Below are 12097 nucleotides of genomic sequence, written 5' to 3' on the forward strand. Positions count from 1 at the left end.
AGCAAAAGCAAAAGAATTTAGGCTTAAAGGGCAGTTCAGCAGTTTTTACTTAAATCAAGAAAACATCCAGGCTTTCCTCTCAAACCAGCAGCATTTCTCACTTATAATCATCATTTCACTTGAGGCCCTTTTACCCAGCTATTTTGAAACCTCTCCCCAAAGTTGGCCGTTTCCTTATTTTAATGTACAATTTAACAATTTTGTGAATTCACCTTGTTTCTGGGTCTTTACATCATTTATTGTTGGGCATTAGTGCTTACGATACGGAACTAAAAGAGCTTCTATCCTAGTGTCCCTTGGAAATGTCCATTAGCAATTTGACAGCATTTTATAGTTGTAAAGTTGACCAAATTGATAGCTTCTCAGAAAAAAAGGAAAACACGTGAAAACACATTGCTTAAAAATAATTCCGAACACTGGGTAAAAATAAGCCTCTCTCTTCAAAGGGCACTCATTTTAATTCAAAACCCATCTTAAAGATAGAATTTATTTTCTAAATTTGGCTAATTTAGACATAGTTTAACTTTTACAAAACTAACTTGCAATAGCAAGGCATTATTTGTCTCCATGGTTACTAATTAGCACTTTTTCAGTGTCTCTCTCTGCTTCCTAGCTTTGTCATTGGGGTTACCATTTGTGTTTCAGAAAACTAACCTTCAATACCTACAATTTACAACCAACCTCACTACTGCACATTTAAGTTTTGCCTGGGCTTTAATTTTTTCAGCATGAAAATACTCATTTAAGTTGTTAAAAAATGTTTGATGTTAGAGACTACGTAAAAACTTTTCATTCACCCAGCGTTTTTCCTTTCTTGCCTCTTTTGGCCCTGCCCTCTCAAAAGCCCCACCCCTTTAAAGCCTCATACCAAATTGACCCCTCACACTCAGAATGAAAGTTGGCACCCCTGACTCCCACAGGCCATTGACCCCCATATCCTCAGCAGGTTCAGTGTTAGTTACGAGCAGCCTCAGGCTAAGTACCACCACTTTCAACTCTTGAACTACCCACAACCTCCCCAACAAATACAAGGAGTTTGAGTTCATATATGGCCCCTAAGAGGGTACCCTTCCAGCCAAAGGAATCGCCCAGTCCTGCTTTAGCCACATATTTTTTAATACAGCCCTACCCCAGTTTATTATCAAAAGTGAAATATGTCATTTATTTTAAAAGACAACATTAAAATTGGCAATAGTTCACTGACCCAAATTCTAGCAGATGAGTACCATAACTGAAAATTTTCAGTTAACATTAACACATCAAAAATTTTCCACTTAACTGTCCATATTGAGCCAAAAAGACTTTAGCACTCACAAGGTCCTAAAACAAAGACCATTCCTGGCTTTAAAGACATGTTTGTATTTATCCAAGAAAATATCTCCTTATTTTTCTGATATCTTTTTAAAACGACATATTAATACTTCTGTTGTTGTAACTAGTATTACTTCAACTAACATAGTGGCTAGACTATGCAAAACTGTACTATGAAATAAATTATGTTCACCTTTGATTTTCTAACTTGTCAAAGTAACATGACGAGACCTCCATGAGTTTCTCAGGGCTTGTGTACTAAATAAGTGATATACTACAACCCTCATCTCTGCTGACCTAAATTATTTTACCTGCCCACTCCTGTGACTCTCCTAATAAGGGCATTATAGTAGTTGCTCACGGCTCTAATGATCAGATAAAGATCCTCACCTTTAAACACCTCTAGAATTCAACCTTTCCTGGCCATCCAAACTGTTAGCAGGCTAATCCAAGCGCTTATCATACCCCACCTTGACTACTCCATCAGCACCCTTGCTGACCTTCCTGCCTCCTGTCTCTGCCTGCTCCAGTCTCTACTTCATTCTGCTGCCCAGATCATTTTCCTAAAAAAAACTGTTCATTCCCACTGCTCAAAAACCTCCAACCATTGCCCACCCACCTCCGCATCAGACACTACTTACCATCGGCTTTAAGGCACTCAATCAACTCTCCCGCTATCTTACCCTGCTGATCTACTACAACCCAACCCTCACACTTTACTCCTCTATCGCCAACCTACTCCCTGTAACTCGATCTCATCTACCTTGCTGCCGATCCCTTGTCCAGGTCCTCTCTTTGCCCTGGAACTTCCTCCCACTTTACATCTGACACATCAACACTCTCCCCACCTTCAAAGCCCTCCTAAAATCACATCTCCTCCATGAGACTTCCCTGACTATGCCCTCATTTCCCCTATTTGCTTTTCCTTCTGCATCACCTACTCATGAAGATCTGTAACCCGTAAGCACTTAATATTCAACTCACCTTCAGCCCCAGAGCACTTATGTACGCATTCTTAGACTCTACCGCTTCCCTTACCTGTACTTGGTATTATAATACCTATATCTCCGTCTAAACTGCAAACTCCTTGTGATCAGGGGTCATGTACTGTACTGTACTTTTCCAAGCGTTTAGTACAGCATTCTGCACATAAGGGTTCAATAAATACCACTGATTGATGGGTCTCATTTAAAGCCCTTTGTCCCCCCCGCCAAAATAAAAAAAATCACAGATTATCTCCTTTCCCGCTCCCTGCCTACTCCTTCTGCTCCTTCCAAACAAATATACTTAAAGCCGTTTCATCCACGAATCCATCTATCAAAGGTATTGAGTGCTTACTGTGTGCAAAGCATTATACGAAGCGATTGGGGGAGTCCCACTCACTGCAGCCTAGACCCAGAATGACCTGTTCAAGGTGAAGACATTGCTGTCTCTCACTGGTCCATTGCTCGATATTTTAAGATTTGAGTTCACTGTGTCTTTAAAGCGCTTCTACTGTTCCCCTTTTTTATGATTACCCCACTTCAGTTCCCCATAGAGCAGCTGTTTGTTGACCTCATCATTCCAGAATCATCATTGTTTGTTTTTCTGTCTTGCCACTTAATTATTGTACGTAGGCATCAGTGGAGCTCCTCTAGAAGTTGAATGTGACTTCTGTTAGATCCAAGTCACACAACCATAAGGAAAGTTGAACACTAAAATTGCCGAGAATCTTGATGCCATGTTGACTCCACAAAATCCTTGAACCTTCTTGATTCAGGTCTCTAATTCCACAACGATTCTTGTATCTGTACAAAATGTACTACTCAAGAAACAGAATTCAGTGACAGCATTCAACACTGCTATTGACATCGATCCCTGGTTGTGCACAGAGTTTGTGGATGCAGGCCAAAAAGTCAGTTTTCTTCAGGCTGTCGGACCAGAGCACTATGCTGATTCTGAGAAGCAGTTCAAAATGCTGTGCACGTTATCTCAAGTATATGCTTCCTGAGCCCAGTAAATCGGTGTTTAGAAGTTATGGTAAGAGTGACTCAACGACTTTTGATAATGTACTCAGCACGCCGAGTTGAAAGCTTCCCAAAGGTTTGGAACCCTGACACCAGCTTCCGGATTCCCGGTGGGGACTAAACAAAACCGGTTAAACATAACTGGACAGAATACACAACCCTACTTTACTCTGTTGGTGATGAGGAAAGGATCAGAAAAGACGTCTCTGATTCTGACACAGTGTGGAGTAGTTTTAGTCTCTTGATTAGCTCTGTGGGATGGTCACAATTTTGTTCAGTTATTTCCAGAGCCCAGATCTCCTGATGATATCAAGTAGTATTTATCAATATTGAATACTAGGCTTGATGATCTGTGCATTTCTTCTGGATCTGACACGTAGAAAAGCTCATGTCCACTAAGCCCTGTTGTGGACTGAAGCAGCTTTGGGATCCTGAATTCGGCTCGGACAAGGCACTTCCTTCAAGAGATCGCGGTTGAAGTCACTCAGCTATACATCACATTCTTGGCTAAAATTACTGACCATCCTATGTTTTTGATATTATCCAAGGCAGATGTGGATAACTCCATTACTCCACCAGGATGCAGATGAGAGTTGTATGGGGGTCCCAGTGACCAAGGTTGAACCAGATTCCCCAACCAGATAAGATCAAAATCGGGATACAATCAGTACCACAAATTAGAAAAGATCACAACTGAAAATACTAATGTTAAGGATCACGAGGCAATATTTACAACCACTGAGGTTCAAGACTACCAGGCAGGGCCAAGCAGAGGATCTGGCTACCAGAAGTTAGATACCATGTGCTTCGGCCTGGCGACTGGCTGTCTGATAGCTTCCTTGGAGAAATTGCTGGAAAGAAGGTTCAGCCTATGATAAGTACCAGAGTAACACACCCTAGCTTCACCTTTATCCCAGTTACAATTGAAGCTGGAAAAAAAAATACATTACATATGAAGCTCTTCTTCTGGTGGGTCTTGGGAGGGCAGGTAGGAGCACAGCTAACTGCCAAGAGTAAGCTCCAATTGTCTAGGCTTAAAAGGCACAGAGGAATGAACTTTAAGGCTTTAATCTGCCTGGTTCCCTGAGACAGTATTTTCTTTGTACCACATTAACAAAACTGCCTGGCCTCAACCAGGATTAGGGGAATGTGGGCAATACCAACCACAAACATGCAGCCCTCAGCTAGTCAGCCACACATATGCACACATGTGTTCTCAACTAGCCAGATTTTCTTTTTCCTCTCTCTCTCTCTCTCTCTCATACACACACACACATATACTCACCAGAGATGACATTCGAAACAACCAGAGGTAAGGGAATGGAGAAGAGCAGATGTTGGAGAGAGAAGAGAAGAGGGGACTGCCCCCATGGTAACAGCAAGGGAGAAAAATGAACGCAGAAAGAGAGGAGGAGGAGGAGGGGGGGGGAGGGGGAAGAGGAGGAAGAGGGTTTCTGCCACTGCAACAGCAGAAAGGGGGAGAGGAAGAAAGGGGAGGGGAGGCTTTGACCACTAAGGGGACTTGTGAAAGTATGGAGGAAGGGAGTTAAGCAACTGGTAAAACACACCCCTAGTCATACCAACCAATCCTCTTTCTGACTAGCACACATACAGGGAGTTGGCGAGCCTGACAGGTGTTGGGTAGAGTTGTATATAAGTGTTTTAAGTCTGAATATGTATGCTTAAATACTTTGAGCCTGTAAGGATGGATTTGTGAATTAGATCACGCATCCTTGCTTTTATTGGAACAGTCCTGGATTTTGGTGAGCATTCTAGTCAATTTTAGAAAAAATGTGCAAAAGAATTACATATAATACATAATATAATATATACTATATTGTGTTATTATTATAATATCATGTATATTTATACAGAAACACACAAACGTGCAGTAAATTGGGACTGGCCCAGCCAAACCTTTCGTCTCGCAGGTGCCAACTTTTCATTTTGAGTGTGGGAGTCAGAGGGGACTAGGATTTTAGGGAAGATGAGGACTGGGAAAGGGCAGGCTTCAAGGAGGTCGAAGGCAAGAAAGCCACAATTTTGGATCTTTTCAACCCTGAGTGGACACTCTCAGGTCCTGTCAGAGATCTGGGATGAACAAGGCTAGGAGTTAAGCTCAAAAAGCTATCGCAGCAATTGTGTCACTGTACCCATGGATCTGATATCTACAGCTCACCCTACCTTGCATCACACCCAACTGCTATTGCTCATTTTAAGACTCTGTCATCATGACTGGAACATCCTCAATACATGCTCATTTTAGGTCCCACAGGATTCTGGGATTTGTAATATAGCTGTCCCAGAATTCTGGGGGATTTTAACCTTCTCCCTGACCCGCCCTGGTTGCTTAGGGTAAAGTACGGAATCTTTTGATGGACATCTAATTTTTCTACAATAATGTGGTCATCTACTTATAATGCATTTAACAAGTTCCTATAATCAAGAAAAATGTATTTGAAAACAACCTGGATATCAAAAACCCTACAGATCCACTAGAAAATTATTAACAGAAGAAAAAGAGATTCCTCAAACCAAATGAATTATTTCAAGATAGAGAACTATCTGCTGGCTTAAAAAAAATCTTAGAGAAAGGCAAGAAAATAAATACCCATGAAACCCTAACCAAGGACCTTAGTAAAAGGAGGAATCACTGGCAAGTATATTGGAATTTGGTAGCAACAAGTCAATCTAGAACAGAATTTTTTTTATTTGGCAAAAATTTTACACTGTTAAAACTCTCTCCCCAATATTTTTTACCATTAACATAACCAAAATTCAATCAAAAGCCAAAGAACAAAATCATTATTTAGAGGGTCAAGATTCCATGTCCCCTTCCACTAATTTCACAATATGAACTTGAAAAATGTAACTGCCCCTACTTATAAGATAATGGGAGCATTTATTTCATATTGAGTCTTAATATTAATAGTAAACAATTTATTCATTTAATTTTGTGCACAACCACTTGGAGAATGAAATAAAGTTAAAAACATGATCCCTGCCCTCGAGGAGCTTACAATTCAGTAATGATAACTATTAAGTGCACACAATGGTAAGCATATGGCCCTCTGCCCTGGGGAGAGGTATGAAGCTACTGATTCAGACATGGTCTCCGGCCCCACTCCCGTAGCCAGATGGCAGCAGCTGTTCCCCCACCAACATAAATGCTTATGCACACACATCCGTTTCTCTTCTCCCTGGCACAAACTCTTATCCTCCTCACATACAAAACCTAAGGCACACACAAACTCTCCCGCATAACACTTATATCTTTCTTTCACACTCACCACGTTGACTTGGAGAACAAATCCGCTCCCACGTCTTCATCTACCATCTCTATACGGATGAGGCACAAATCTACCTCTCCAGTCCCTAACTCCATCTTTTTTTGAGATCTCACATTTTCTCCAGCCTTCAGGACATCTATACATGAATATCCCACTGACAACTCAAACTTAACATGTCCAAAACTGAACTTCTCATCTTCCCTACCAAACTCTCTCCTCCCCTCGGTTTTCCCATCACTGCAGACACCACCACGATCCTCCGTCTCAAAAGCGCAAAACCTGGGCATTATCCTTGTCTCATCACTTTCCTTCGACCCTCATATTCAGTCACCACATCCTGTCAGTTCTTCACAACACCTCCAGAGTCTGGCCCTTCCTCTTCAACCAAACTGTTACCCCGCTACTCCAAGCACTTGTCATATCGTTTCTTGACTATTGCATCAGTCTCTCTGCTCTTCAGTCCATATCTCACTCTACTGCCTGAACCATTTTTCTTAAATAAATAAATAAATAAATAAATACGTTAGCACACCTCTCACTTCTCAAAACCCTCCAATGTTTGTCCAGCTATCTTTGCTTCAAGCAGAAACTCCTCAACATCAGCTTAAAGGCTAATTAGCTATCTCCCTCCCACTTAGCCTCACTCCTTTTCCACTACAACCCAGCCCACACACACACTTCTACTCTCTAACAACCACCTACTTATTGTACCTCTATCTCATCATCATCTCCTCACCATCAGTCCCCTAGTCCCTCCCCACTTCATATCTAACATACCTCCAAACTTTCCCATCTTCAAAACCCTATTAAAATCCTATCTATTCTTCCATCTCCCCACCCTATCCTCCCTCCCTTCTGTATCACCACTGCACATGAATCTGTACCCCATAAACACTTGGGTTTCACTCAATCCTCAACACCCAAGCACTTATGTACATATCCTTATTCTTGGTTACTTCCTCTACCTGTAATTGATTTTAATGTCCGCCTCCGCCCCTAGATTGCAAGCTCCTCGAAGGTGGGGATTGTGTTTTTCAGCTATATTATACTCTCCCAAGCGCTTTATACCATGCTCTGCATAGGGTTAGCTCTCAATAAACACCACTGATTGATGCATACAGCCTCATATAAAAGTCCCAGAGCTTACTCAGTATTCATATAAGCCCACACAAACACACAGCACTTTCTCCCCCTCTTCCTCCCCGCATAAGACATATTCCTTTTCCCCACTACTTATGGATGGACTCACGTGCGCACACACACCCACCACACCACAAAACTATGCTTACATAGAGATCTCAAGCAGGGCCATAAATACACACAAATAGAAAGAGATACAGAGGAACACAAAAGTATGAGGCCAGAAGAAGGGAACAGGAGATACCATGTAAACAAAAAAACAAGATAAAGGGGAAAAAAAGAAAAAGAAATACATTGTCTAACCCAGTTGAAGTTTTGGTACTTCTACTAGGCTACCCAAATTCACTTATGCTAGACTCAGTTGTATAAATTACAACACAGACTTACTAGCCTTCTTGACTCAGTTTTCTAGCACCTTGTCTATCCTTGCATCATTGGACAACGTACTGCCCAGGGAGCAAAATTCTGTGACCACATTCAGGAGTGTCTCCAACTGAAATCCCTGGTTGTATATAGGACTGGTCAGGTGACGGTAGGTATAGTCTTCTTCAGCCTACCAGTCTGTGGTGCTTTGATGATTCTAAGTGGTTCGTAATCAGCTGTGTGTGTTCTTGGGCACAGACATCAGTGTTAGTATAGGAGCTCCTGTTGGAGTGATTCGAGGATTTCTGATCATGCGCTCAGCCTAATGAGTCAGTCGAAAGAGTTTCCCAGAAGATCAGAACCTTATTCTACCACAACCCTCCAGAATCAAGACTCTGAGCACCGCTGCGTAGGATATGATAAATGAGAAAGGACATAGTACACAGTCCTGCTTTGCTCTGTCGGTGACAGGGAAAAGAGCAGATGTGGTCTCTCTAATTCTGATGCAGCCAGCCAGATCATCATGAGGAAACCTTAGGATTCTCGGGACAGGTGAACTTTTTTACTAGTTGCCAGGGATCAGGCCCAGTGACAGTATCAAATGCTTTGGTAAAGTCCACAAACTGAAGAGATATTATTGTTCCCTGCATTTCTCCTCCACCTGACATGCAACCAAGATCATGTCCACTATGCTCTAATGTGGCCTGAAGACACATTAAGATTACAGTAGCGTATGGTTAATGCTGTTCTTTAGTAATCAGACCAGGATGCTGGTTTGTCACCCACCAGCAATCGAAAGCAGTGAGACACCATGATTGTTTCTATGGTCACCTCTCTCCCCTTTCTTCTTGAAGATGGTGATGGTGTTATCTTTGAATTCCTGTGTGGCACTCTCTAACTGAAGAGATAATTTCATTAAATCATGCCCCCTTCCCCCTTCTAGACTGTGAGCCCGCTGTGGACAGGGATTGTCTCTATTTGTTGCTGAATTGTACTTTCCAAGTGCTTAGTACAGTGCCCTGCACACAGTGAGCGCTCAGTAAATATGACTGAGTGAATGAATTAAAGGTTGGCGGGGAAGCAACGGTGTTCGCAGGTTGACATGCAAACTATTCTTTGTAGAGTATCATCCTCCCTGGTGGAAGACATGTTCAAATGATGGTTAAGGTGCTGTTGCCTTAAAATTCTTTCTTTGTCTGATATGAGGGCTAGATCCATCTCTCGGTACTCATGAATATATGTTAATTCAATTATTTATTGGGATGACTTGAGTTGTAAATACCTTTATGTTTGTCTCCTGGGAACATGTCTTTTCTTTATTTTGTACTTCAAATGCCTAGTTCAGTAAACTGCACCAAATGACCACTCAAATACAACTTACTCCTCTTTAGAAGTGCTGTGATGGTGTGTGAGTCAATATACACTCTCAAAGAATGCCTTAATTTTGGTCTATTTAACCTTTTATCTCTATCTCACCACTTGCCTAAACATCCTTCATCGGGAGGTGAGGACCTGTGAGGCACTGTTGATGGAACTCCACTGCATTGTAATAATAATAATAATAGTAATAATAATGGTATCTGTTAAGCACTTACTATGTGCCAACCACTGTTCTAAGCGCTGGGGGGAGATACAAGGTACAGGTCGTCCCACGTGGGGCTCCCAGTCTTAATCCCCATTTCCCAGATGAGGTAACTGAGGCACAGAGAAGCTAAGTGGCTTGCCCAAGGTCACACAGCAGACAAGAGGCAGAGTCAGGTTCAGAATCCACATCCTCTGACTCCCCAGCCCATGCTCTCGCCACTAGGACATGCTGCTTCTCTCCCAAGTGCTTAGTACAGTGCTCTGCACACAGTGAGAGCTCAAGAAGTACCACTGACTGATTGATGCATTGTTTGCACACTCTATCTCTATACCCAAGAGTCACGCTCACCAAAACAGTCTGTTGTTTTCTTCTGGCAGCACCCACAGTTCAGGTTTCCCAGTAAAAAGTATCCTAAAAACACACCACTCACTGGGAACCTCAGATTTCTTGCCTCAAGAGGACAAATCTATGTTGGCATTGGCAAAAGCCAAATGCAAAAAATTATATCCAAGTATTTCCAAGACCGTCTGACACTTGGGAGTAACTTTTACTGGATGTGGAGGGACACAGGGAGCCAGTGAAGAGTTTTGAGTAAATGCAGGCCAAACCACAGATCATTAAGATGACCCATATTTCAGGATGTAGTGTTGACTGGAGGAAAGAGAGGCTGAGAGACCAGTGAGAGGGTTAAATCAATAGCCTAGCCATGATATGAAGTTGGTATTTGTTAAGCGCTTACTATGTGCCAAGCACTGTTCTAAGCACTGGGGTAGACACAGGGGAATCAGGTTGTCCCACGTGGGGCTCACAGTCTTCATCCCCATTTTACAGATGAGGTAACTGAGGCACCGAGAAGTGAAGTGACTTGCCCAAAGTCACACAGCTGACAAATGGCCGAGCCGGGATGACCAGAGCTTGTACCACCAAGGTTGCTGCTAGGGTGGAGAGGACTGGGGGAGGAGAGCGATTCCAAGAGAGGTCATGAAGGAAGAAGTGACAGGATTTGGCAATAGATTCAGAGAACGAAGGTGTCTACCAACTCTTTTTGTATTGTACTCTGCCAAGCACTTAGGACAGTGCTCTGCGCACTACAAGCACTCAAAAAATACCACTAATTGATTGAATGTGAGGCGCAAGAGCAAGGAGTCAAGAAGTTTGCAGGCTTCTGGGACAAGAAGGATGGTGGTGCTATTGACTGCTACAAGAAAGCTAGTGGGGAGGAGTAGAATTAAGAAGGAAGAGGAGTATTTTGGCTTTATAAAAATTATGTTTTAGATACAGTAGAAACATCTGAGTGGAGATGTCCTGGAGGACAGAGGAGATAACTGTGGTATCTGTTAACCACTTACTGTGTGCCAAGCGCTGTACTAAATGCTGGAACAGATACAAGATAATCAGGTCCCACATGCTTCTCAGTCTAAGCAGGAGGAAGAACAGGTACTGAATCCCCATTTTGTAGATGAGGAAACTGAGGCACCAAGAAGTTAAGTGACTTGCTTGTCACACTGCAAGTAAAGGGCGGAGCTGGAATTAGAACTTGGGTCCTCTGATTCACAGGAGAGGTAAGCAAATGTGGCTGAAAAGACCTATGTGGGTTCAACACACCCTCCCCATTATTTACAAGTAAGGGTAGCACTCTTGTCTCACATCAGGCCTGTTTGTTTTCCAATCTGCTTCCTTACGTCCAAGGCTCCATGAAGCTTTTGCTCTAGGAGAGAAATCCCTCTCCCGATTTCTGCCCTCCAGGTTAATCTGTCTGCTGCAGTGGTCTTCTGTCAATGTGACAAAAGGAAGTGACTGTGCAGGCTTTGTGCTTTCATTATGTTCTTCGATCTAAAATGACTTGTCAAGTACGACAGCATTTAGTTTCACTGTTAGCTAATGTTTATTGCTGAGTACCTGTACATTTCTAGTGCTTTCCTCTGTGTTTTAAAATGATGTACTTGCAATGAGTCCTATTCAGGCATGTGGAGATTGCAGGAGAGCTTGTATATTTAGAAATCACTGAGACTGAAAAACTCCTAAAAACAACAAAAAAATTATCTAAAGTACATACTGTTCTTAAATGTGTGGGGAGACAGACATTAATATAAATAAATTACAGATAAGGACATAAGTGCAGTGGGGCTGAGGATTGGGATGAAGATCAAGTGCTTAAAGGTACAGATCCTGCTATGTTGATGTGTATTTGCAGGGGAATGTCTCCCTTCAGCTTAGGTAAAATAAGGTATAATGCCTGTTTATACAACACTGTGATTCAATACTTGTTTGTAATTATCACATATCTTTCAATCCAGGGGAGTTTATTATATCCAAGAGGCATTTCATTCCTAAATTAAGAGTCCCATCTCCCAAATTTACACCTTTTGTCAAGTGGTAATAACTCTCTCATATATATAGTT

General features: G+C 42.2%; 1 protein-coding gene across 27 annotated transcripts in view; it reads right to left on the reverse strand.

Moving 5' to 3' along the window:
* Window positions 1-12097, reverse strand: part of LOC100084433 (sarcolemma associated protein) — a 139378-nt gene that overhangs the window by 90270 nt on the left and 37011 nt on the right. The window lies entirely within an intron of this gene.

Source organism: Ornithorhynchus anatinus, chromosome X1 (assembly GCF_004115215.2).
Source record: "Ornithorhynchus anatinus isolate Pmale09 chromosome X1, mOrnAna1.pri.v4, whole genome shotgun sequence".
NCBI lineage: Eukaryota > Metazoa > Chordata > Mammalia > Monotremata > Ornithorhynchidae > Ornithorhynchus > Ornithorhynchus anatinus.